Below are 11,427 nucleotides of genomic sequence, written 5' to 3'. Positions count from 1 at the left end.
TATCCCTAGTATAGTGGAGGGGAGGACTGACTCCAATAGGAGATTGTGGCGCACAGAGCCGGTGCAGATCTGACAGCCACAAACAATGCTTTCGTTATAACGTCTCAGCGCAAAGTAGCGCTGAACGCATAAACCAGAACTGAGGAGATCAGGACAGGTAGACAGAATGAACGCTTGCTAGTTAGCGGCTACTTAGCGACAGCAAGCGTCCAAAACCAGACAGACTGGAATGAGGCAGCCAATGCGCTGCGGCGATGGCGTGCCTCACAAAGACAGGACAGGACAGTCAGAAAATAGCAGGATTAAGATAGATGAACGTAACACAGATAAATATACAATAAGTATGTTTTCCTAGCGTATTACAATTACAGCTATCAATGAAACTATTTGTAACTTCTGACTAACATATGTATATATCGGCAATGAACCGATATATGACATAAGCAGGAACGCTGACTAGGACTGGAGTAATACAGGGAACAGGACTCAGAAGGATTCGCTATCTCTTCGCAGAGATGAACGCAATCCACAAACAGTAACAGAACAGGATTCAGAAGGATTCGTTATCTCTTCGCAGAGATGAACGCAATCCACAAACAGGAACAGAACAGGATTCAGAAGGATTCGTTATCTCTTCGCAGAGATGAACGCAATCCACAAACAGGACCAGGAACAGGATAACTAGCTCAGCACGGGAGTTCACGGTACGCGCAAACTACCAAAACGTGCTGGAAAACTGACTAACTGAACACAGGAAATAAACAGTTCGTGTACGTATATATCAGCAACACTGATATATCAACGTAACACAAATACAAGGAAAATAATAAACGTGCTGGTATGCATATATATTGGCAATGAACCAATATATGATGCAAAGACCAGCAAAGTATCTTTAACAAGAAACACGATCGGGGGCTAAAGCGACAGCAAGACAGGCTTAAGCTGAAGCTATGAAAACCCAAGGAAACCCTGCAGGAAGCAGATCTTTATACTGAGGTCATCCAATGGGAGCAGACATGCAGATTCCCACACAGGTGAATGATAATCAGTCACAAGCTGACAGCAGGGAAAGACAGACAAAGCTATGCAGTTTGCATGGAAATAGATCAGAACTGCCTGAGCTGCAGCACTACTACTTCCAGCAACAGCTGCTGCAGCAGCGATCATCACAGTACCCCCGCCCTTAAAAGCGGATTCCAGACGCTTTTCAAAACTGAAATTCCCAACAAAACAGTCTGACTGATAATTCATGATGACCGGGACAGCCCGGCAAGACCGAATTCCAGAATCAGTCCCCACAAGACTGGACCCATCAGAACCAGAACCTACAGAACCATGCCCATCAGTACTACAAGCCCCAATGTGACACCCATCAGAACCATGACTTCCAGAAGAAAGCCCTCCGAAATTCCCTGAGCGATACCCACCGCCTTCCAGGAACCGTTCAGAAACGCCAAAGCCTTTGCAATGCCCACCGGTACTGTCTTTACCAACACAAAACCCACTGTTGAACCAGTCCAAGGCACCAGGACAAGTTTTCTCAGAGACCTCCCAGAACACCTTGAAGCTCCAAAGAGATCCCCATAGGTCAGAACGCCCCTTAGGCTCACATGGAGAACTATCAAGAACCCCTATGGAACCTAGGGCAATTCCCGAGTCAGGGCCACAAGGACAAACATCAATATCAGGGCTTTCAGGGACCAGAATCTCTGGGCATGCAGGCAGACTGGCAACATCAGAACATGTTCCCACTAAGGAAGCATCAGAGCACGCTAACACCTTAGACACACTTGGGCATTCTGGCACACCAAGAACATCTGGGCACACTGGCACAAGAGAAACCTCTGGGCACGTCAAGGAACTGTGAGCCTCAGGGTCAGCCAAGACGGGACCAAAACCAGGACCGGCCAAAAAAAAATCATCATGACTAGACTTCGCAACTACTGGATTTTTACACGAGAATGCAGGATCAGACTTAGATGTCGCTGATTCCAGCAAAGTCAGTAACAAATCAGATTCAGGGGCACTAACAAGACAGGACAAATCTTCTGATGTATGCACTGAACCAGATAGGGACTCCACAACTACCTCTGGACTGGACAGAGACTCATCTAATACACTGGATTGGAGCTCATGAGGCGCTGCAGAACAGGTCAGTATTGCAGCAGCCCCCACTGGACTAGGCAAAACTGAGGAATTCCCTGGACAGGAAGGGGACTCTGGAACCTCTGCCACAGCGGCTAGAGAACCAGAATCTTTCAGGATACAAGGCAGGGTTTCAGGAATGCTTACTAAATCAGACTGAAATTCTGAGACTTCTGTTATTTTGACCAGAGAATCAGAATTATTCATGTTACAGGGCAAGACTTCTGAAACATGCAGAGGACAGGGCTGGAGTTCCTCGGCTGTTACAACACTGGAGAGGGACTCAACAACATTGGTTAAATCAGACTGTGTACAGGGCAAGGTATCTGACACACTTGCTGACGAGGACAATATTTCAATGGCTTCTGCTTTGCTGGGCAGAAATTCATCAAGTTTTATTAGAGCAGACTGTAATTCCAAAACAGCTGCTAGACAAGTGAATATTACTGCAACACCAACTGAGGTAAGCAGTGCCTCAGACCCTTCTGCTAGAGGGTTTGAAATATCCAAAGTACTGGGTGAAGCATAAGACTCTGCGACCACAGCTTCACTGGACAGGATCACTGAACAGTCCATATTGCAGGGCAAAACCATGGAAGCACCTGCTGGACAGCATAATGATTCTGTGACCTGAGTTTCATTGGAGAGATCTACAGCACAATTCATGGTACAGGGCAAATTTATTGGAACATTTTCTGAACAAGGTAATAATTCTGCGATTTCAGGTTCACAGAGCAGATGCTCTGAGCTATTCACGAAACTAGAGCGAGGTGTAGAAACAGGAAGATCAAGACACAATGTTTGCGCATCTGAATCACCATTCAATTGTAAAATTGGAAAATTCAGATGCTGGGGTTCTGAGATTTCTGGACAGGATTGCTGGGACTCGGAAACTGATGTAGTGCATCTATTGGCATCTGCTGGATCAGACAGGAGTTGAACTTTATTAACACGGGTAATTTCTGCAGAAGTGTTTGCAGAGACAGGCAAGATTTTTCTGGTGTCTGTTTCACTGAACAAAGACTCATGAGTACTGGCTAGGCTGGACTCAGAAGTCAGCAGGACCTCTGGATTCTCTGCTGAGAAATTTGTGCAGGGCAAAGTTAAGAAAGTATCAGTGGCTTCTGTTTTACTGGGAAGTAACACTGAGTTATCCATGGTACAGGGTGGAGTTACAGGAACATTCACAAGACATGGCAGGGACTCAGTAACTGGAGAAGTGGGACAGTCTCCAATTGACAGTGTGTCTTCCCTGGTATCAACTGATTGAATCGCATAAAAATCATCCAAAATCATTTTCCACACATCGATCAATGGAGCCACAAAGTCATACCCACACACACCAGTTTTTATTAGGTTATAGGCAGACTTAATGCATGCATTCAATACTAATTCACCTTTTGCACTGTAAAATTGACAAAATGAACTTGAATCATTCTTCCATTCATTGACCAGAGCTTCCATCTCTCCTTTCTCAAATGGAGGATTCCAAGCATACTTAACAGGCAGATCACAGTTTGCAGATATGATTGTGGCAGGGACATATATTGGGTTAATTAGCAGGTGATTGGCAGATTCCTTATTCTTAAGAATCTCTAATACCTGTAGCAAGTGTTTAACTGTAGTGTATGCAAACTTTCCTTGCTTCACAAATAAGTTGATTTGTTCAATACTCTGTAATATCTCCTCATAATCATACTCAGATAATTCTTTTAAACAAAAATCTTTATTTTCCCTAGCCAGTGATGAAAGTTCATTAGTAGTTTCATAAGTCCATTTAACTCCCCTGAAAGACAATTGCATTTCATTATCTGTTAATGGCAGAATCTCATTATAGGTCTCAGTCGCTAAGGATAACGACTCTGCAGATTGGACACGTTTTTTTAGAACGTTTGCGTTTTGCCTTTGACCTTGCGGTTTTTGATGATTTATTCAAAGCTGCAGGAAAATTATCAGTAACACTTTCTGCTTGCTGCTCATTCTTGCAAGCATTTGAAGGAGCAGCTGATTGGCCTGCTGCCAGGAGTTCATTTAGAGGAAAAGGCAATGGATCTATGCGCAACCAGTTATGGATCACAAACGCTAGAAATTCCAGTGGTCTCTCATTCAAATCGGAATGATTGAGAACATCACATGCCCACTGAAGCAATTGCCCTTTAAACAAAATATAAACTGGAGTGCCCAGGTTGAAACAGGAGTCGCTTGAAGATCGGGATTGGCCAGGAACCTGGCACATTCAGAGAAAAACTCATTTTCTGTTTCAGAGCTAAGTTCTTCAAATTTCTTAAAGGAACAGGAACCATAATTAACAGTGTCATACTTTCTGGGAATCCCCCCCACAATGGGGATTGGTAATGGGGTTTTCATAATGTAAGGCTTGGTGGTGTATTCTCCACAGTCAGCATGCAACGCATGAGCTGGCGTGGAGGAGGTACACACACTAGCACCAGGAAACAGGCTATCCCTAGTATAGTGGAGGGGAGGACTGACTCCAATAGGAGATTGTGGCGCACAGAGCCGGTGCAGATCTGACAGCCACAAACAATGCTTTCGTTATAACGTCTCAGCGCAAAGTAGCGCTGAACGCATAAACCAGAACTGAGGAGATCAGGACAGGTAGACAGAATGAACGCTTGCTAGCTAGCGGCTACTTAGCGACAGCAAGCGTCCAAAACCAGACAGACTGGAATGAGGCAGCCAATGCGATGCGGCGATGGCGTGCCTCACAAAGACAGGACAGGACAGTCAGAAAATAGCAGGATTAAGATAGATGAACGTAACACAGATAAATATACAATAAGTATGTTTTCCTAGCGTATTACAATTACAGCTATCAATGAAACTATTTGTAACTTCTGACTAACATATGTATATATCGGCAATGAACCGATATATGACATAAGCAGGAACGCTGACTAGGACTGGAGTAATACAGGGAACAGGACTCAGAAGGATTCGCTATCTCTTCGCAGAGATGAACGCAATCCACAAACAGGAACAGAACAGGATTCAGAAGGATTCGTTATCTCTTCGCAGAGATGAACGCAATCCACAAACAGGAACAGAACAGGATTCAGAAGGATTCGTTATCTCTTCGCAGAGATGAACGCAATCCACAAACAGGACCAGGAACAGGATAACTAGCTCAGCACGGGTGTTCACGGTACGCGCAAACTACCAAAACGTGCTGGAAAGCTGACTAACTGAACACAGGATATAAACAGTTCGTGTACGTATACATCAGCGACACTGATGTATCACGTAACACAAATACAAGGAAAATAATAAACGTGCTGGTATGCATATATATTGGCAATGAACCAATATATGATGCAAAGACCAGCAAAGTATCTTTATAACAAGAAACACGATCGGGGGCTAAAGCGACAGCAAGACAGGCCTAAGCGGAAGCTATGAAAACCCAAGGAAACCCTGCAGGAAGCAGATCTTTATACTGAGGTCATCCAATGGGAGCAGACATGCAGATTCCCACACAGGTGAATGATAATCAGTCACAAGCTGACAGCAGGGAAAGACAGACAAAGCTATGCAGCTTGCATGGAAATAGATCAGAACTGCCTGAGCTGCAGCACTACTTCCAGCAACAGCTGCTGCAGCAGCGATCATCACATTATTGATATCTGTGTGGGTTACACACACTGCATACAGGCCACAGTCAGTTGCTGGCTCTTGTAGTTCTACTATTCTCTTCTAACTATTGCAAGCAAGCAAGCCAGCACAATGCCTATCATAAGTAGTGCAACTGTATTTGTGATTGAAAGTACTATATAGGATATCTCTCTGCGTGTATTGAAGTACACAGTCCAGTGATATACGCACACAAACACAGCTGTTGTGCATTCGACACTGATTGAGTGCCTCTTTGTGAATACACACACTGTCTACCACTATTGAATATTGTTAGTACTACTGCATAACCCCCCCCCCCCTCCCAATATGGAAAAAAATAACAGGCAGAGGCAGAGGAAGAGGCAGGCCACTCTGCAGGTCTGTTCGAGGTCATGCTGATGTGATTTTGTGTGGCCCTCAACCAAAGTACAGCGGTTGTAAGGCACGTACCCTCAACCCACAACATTCTGTGGAGATGGTTGACTATTTAACACAGAACACCACATCTTCCTCGGCTTCCGCATTGAACTGTGACACATCTTCCTCCTCCTGCTCTGATGCAGGCAGACCACTTAACACTCAGCCAGCAGCCACCACCACTACTACTAGCACCACAGCTGCTCCACATCAGATGTCACAGGAGTTATTCTCAAATCATTGTGGGGAATTATCTGATTCATAATCATTATTGTTACAAGATGAAGGCACTGAGGATCTTACACCAGCTCATATGTCTGAGTTAGGCATCACTATGGATGCAAGGTGTGAGGATGATGAAGTACCTGTTGTTGGTGCAGTTTTGGAGGTGTCTGATACAAGCGAAGGTGTGGAGGAGGATGATGATGATGATCCTCGCATGGATGTCACGTGGGTTCCCTATAGACAAGATGAACAGGGGGACAGTTCAGAGGGGGAGTCAGAGAGGAGGAGACAAGTTGCTGTAAGAAGCAGGGGGAGCTTGTCGCAAAAAGCTCATGGTAGTGTCCGGCGGCATGTAACGCTACCTAGGGACAGCCAGCCAACATGAGCTTCAACGTCAGCTGCTGCCGCCACCACAATGCCGCCAACCCACAGCTCACCAGGGTGAAGTTATTTTTGAGTCTCTGCCTCAGATTACAGCAATGCCATCTGTACTATCTGCCACCAAAATTGAGTCGTGGAAAAAGCAACTACCACCTAGGAACATCAGTCTTGCGAAGGCACTTGATCAACAAGCACAAACACCAATGGGATGAGCTCATGAGGAAAAGCAGCACGCAAATGCAAAGCCACCCTCCGCCTCCTCTTTCTCCTCCAGGTGCAGTATCTTTAGCCGAATTATCCTCTGCTGCCCTTGCACCTTCATAGCCACCCTCCTCCACTCCGCCTCTCACCTTGAGCAGTTCCTGCTCCTCTGCCCACAGCAGCCAGGTATCCATTAAACTTACGAGGCCAAATATCGAAAATTTGGTCATTACCTGTTTGATATTAGAATCCATAGGTGATTTCCTCTGCTCCCTCTGTCCCATTCCGCCTCCAATGCATTTTTTACATAGCCCCCAGGCTGCGACCCGACCCCACAGCACGGGTCGTCTCGTATGCCACAATCAAGATGGCCGCCGCCAAGATCCGCGCCTGCGCAGTACGCATGGCGGAGAGTGCGGCTGCGCAGCTCTCCGCCCTCGCCATGAGCGCACCCGCTGCCACGCTAGGAGGATGCTGACATCGAGTACGCGGCTGGGCGAGGGCGGAGAGCTGCGCAGCCGCACTCTCCGCCATGCGTACTGTGCAGGCGCGGATCTTGGCGGCGGCCATCTTGATTGTGGCATACGAGACGACCCGTGCTGTGGGGTCGGGTCGCAGCCTGGGGGCTATGTAAAAAATGCATTGGAGGCGGAATGGGACAGAGGGAGCAGAGGAAATCACCTATGGATTCTAATATCAAACAGGTAATGACCAAAATTTCGATATTTGGCCTCGTAAGTCCTTTAAGGAAATTTTTGAGCAGAGGAAGCTAATGTCTGCCAGTCACCCCCTTGCCCGGCATCTGATAGCTGGCTTGGTGGAACTGTTAGCCCACTATCTGTTACCATACAAGCTGGTGGACTCAGTGGCCTTCCAAAAATTTGTGGTGATTGGGACACCGCAATGGAAGATATTAGGTCGCAATTATTTCTCAAAAAAGTTGATACCCAAACTGTACCGTGATGTTTAAAAAAGGGAAATGGTGTCATCTCTGGTACAAAGCGTTGGGTCAAGGGTCCATCTGACCAAGGATGTCTGGTCTGAAAAGCACGGTTAGGGCAGGTAAATTATGGCACATTAGGTCAACCTGGTGACCACTAGCAAGCATGGAGTACCTCGCTGTGCAGCAGACTTGATGGTGACACCTCCAAGGCTTGCAGACAGGCCTGCTGCCACCTCCTCTCCTTCTCCTACTATTCCTGCTACATCCTCTGCTCTGTCATCCTCCTCCTCCTCAGCTGAGTGCTACTCTACTGCTACGTTCTCCTTTCAAACTGCACACCTCCAGCTTCCCAGGGTCTATTCCGCATGCCAGGTACGACGGTGTCACACCATCTTGGACATGTCAAAGCTGAGAGTCACACTGGAGCAGCACTCCTGGCCACTCTGAAGTAACAGGTGGATCAGTGGCTGACCTCGCACCAACTGGAGATCGGCAACGCGGTGTGTGACAACGGCAGCAATCTCATTTCGGCTTTGAATTTGGGCAGGTTGAGATGTGCCCTGCATGGCACATGTGCTGAATCTTATAATGCAAAGATTTGTGTGTAAGTTCCCAGGCTTACAGGAGGTCCCGAGGCAGTCCAGGAAGGTGTGTTGGCATTTCAGGTGTTCCTACACGGCCATGGTGTGCTTGTTCGATATGCAGCGCAGAAAGAACTTGCCAGTGAAGCGCTTGATTTGTGATGGCCCGACTTGCTGGAATTCAATGCTCCTCACATTTGACCGCCTGCTACAACAGGAGAAAGCCGTCAATGAGTATCTGTACAACTATGGTGAAAGGTCAGGCTCTGGGGAGCTGGGGATTTTCTGGCCGAAGTACTGGACATTCATGCGTAATGCCTCCAGGCTCATGCATCCATTTGAGGAGGTGAAAAATCTGGTGAGTTACAGTGAAGGTGCCATCAGCGACCTGATCCCATATGCTTTCTTCCTTGAGCCTGCCATGCATAGAGTGGTGGATCAAGCTGTAGAGGATCATGAACAGGAAGAGGAGGAAGAGTTGTTTGAAACATCACCAGAACCAGCTTTGTCATCAACACCTGCGGCATCACAGAGGAGGGGGGGGGGGGAGGAGGAGTCATCTGGGCAAGAGGAGTCAGAGGAGGAAGGTGGCTTTGAGGAGGAGGCAAAAAAACAACCACAGCAGGTGTTGCAGGGGGCTTCTGCTGCTCACCTTTCCCTTGGTATTGTTCATGGCTGGGGGTAGGAAGAAAGCTTACCTGATATCACTGAGGAAGAGCAAGAAGAGATGACTAGTAGATCGGCATCCAACTTTGTGCAGATGGGGTCTTTCATGCTGTTCAGCGTGTTGAGGGACCCTCGTATAAAAAAACTCTAGGGGAATGACCTGTACTGGGTGGCAATGATACTAGACCCTCGGCATAAGAACAAAGTGGCAGAGATGTTTCCAAATTACGAGAAAGCACAAAGGATGCAGTACTTGCAGAACAAGCTGGCAAGTATGCTTTACACTGCGTTTAAGGGTGATGTTGCAGCACAATGGAAAACAGGTGCCAGTAATCCTCTTCCTCCTACTTCTCCCATGTCCATGCAGACAAGGACAGGACGCTCTAGCAATCAGATGGGGATGTCGGACATGCAGACTTTCTTTAGTCCAACGCCTCACTTCAGCCCTTCGGGATCCACCCTGCAACAACGCCTTGACCGGCAGGTAGTCGACTACCTGGCCTTGAGTGTGGATGTAGACACTGTGAGCAGCGATGAACCCCTGGACTATTGGGTGCACAGGCTTGACTTGTGGCCAGAGCTGTCACAATTTGCCATTGAACTTCTGGCTTTCCCCGCCTCAAGTGTCCTATCAGAAAGGACCTTCAGTGCAGCTGGAGGCATTGTCACATAGAAAAGAAGTCACCTAGGTCAAAAAAGTGTTCAGCACCTCACCTTTATTAAAATGAATGAGGCATGGATCCCAGAGGGCTACTGCCTGCCCGAAGGCTAAGTCAGTCCCCACACAGCATATCTGCCTGCCTGCCTGCCGCTGCAGCCTGCCCGAAGACTAAGTCAGTCCCCACACAGCATCTCTGCCTGCCGACTGCTTGACTGCCTCCTCCGCCACCACCTGCTAGCAGTGGCTGCTACCAAAAAGGATAATAATTTTTCTGGTGCATGTACATGCCTAATTTTTCTGGCTGCACTGTGGCTGCTACAACAAAAACAAAAGGCATGTACATGGGCCAATTCCCCTTTGTGATCATTACCTTGCCGTGGTGAAGGGGCTTGCGTATCACAATGAAGCAATGACCTATGAGTGTGTTTGGGAGCACAAGATAATAAGGTCGTTGCTTCATTGTGGACAGACCAAATTCGATCAGCTGGACAGTCACTGTTGTTCTGTCATTGAGCTACCTCAGCCTGACGACCATATGGACTTGAAAACCGCCATTACCTGCACTCTCACCAGCATGTGCACCAGCACGGGCATCACTACACAAACAGCTGTTTGCAGTGTGTTACACAGTGAGTTTGGTCTGTCAGTGTGAACCAATACACTACTTACACTACCTGATTCATGTACACACGCGCAAGGTGTTTTAAAGCACTTTATGCCTCCAATTTAGCAATGCAATGTAATTTCTGCCCTTTAGGGATTATAACCCGGCTCTGTGTCAAATCCGTAATTTTCCCAGGGACTTTTGGGATGTATCCCACTCCGCCATGCCCCCCTCCAGGTGTTAGACCCCTTGAAACATCTTTGCCATCACTTGTGTGGCTAGAAACAGTGTTTGTAGTTTTTAAAGTCCGTCTGCCCATTTAAGTCTATTGCGGTGCATCCGCATTCACGTAAGTTCGCGTCTGCGGTCCGCAAACCATCATCTCTAATGAGGATTCTCAACAAAAACATCAGGCAGTCTGCAGAGAAACTTGGCCTTGGCCACCAATGGACATTTCAGCATGACTATGACCCAAAACACACAGCAAAAGTGGTGAAGAAATGGTTAGCAGACAACAACAATAATGTTTTGGAGTGGCCAAGCCAGAGTCCCAACTTGAATCCAATTGAGAATCTGTGAAGGGAGCTAAAGATCAGAGTGATGGCAAGAAGACCCTGCAACCTGAAAGATTTGGAGCTCATTGCTAAAAATGAATGGGCAAAAATACCCATGGAGACATGCAAAAAGCTGATCAGCAATTATAGGAAGCGTTTGATTGATGTGATAGCCAATAAAGGCTTTTCTATTGATTATTGAGAAGGGTATGAATAATTTTGAATTGGACACTTTTTGCTTGAATGTAAATAAAAGCAGAGAAATGTTTTTTTTTCCACAATACTGCCTCTTGTACATCGTACACCTATGTCATTTCCCATCAAAAAATTACTTGCTGGTTGGATAAAAGTAATTTGGCAGGGGTATGAGTAATTATGGGCAGCACTGTAAGTAGATATCAAAGGACAGTAAGGAG

The sequence above is a fragment of the Hyperolius riggenbachi genome, chromosome 1, assembly GCF_040937935.1.
Source record: "Hyperolius riggenbachi isolate aHypRig1 chromosome 1, aHypRig1.pri, whole genome shotgun sequence".
NCBI classification, from domain to species: Eukaryota; Metazoa; Chordata; class Amphibia; order Anura; family Hyperoliidae; genus Hyperolius; species Hyperolius riggenbachi.
The sequence above is the reverse complement of the archived record's forward strand: the minus strand, read 5'-3'. Positions refer to the sequence as shown.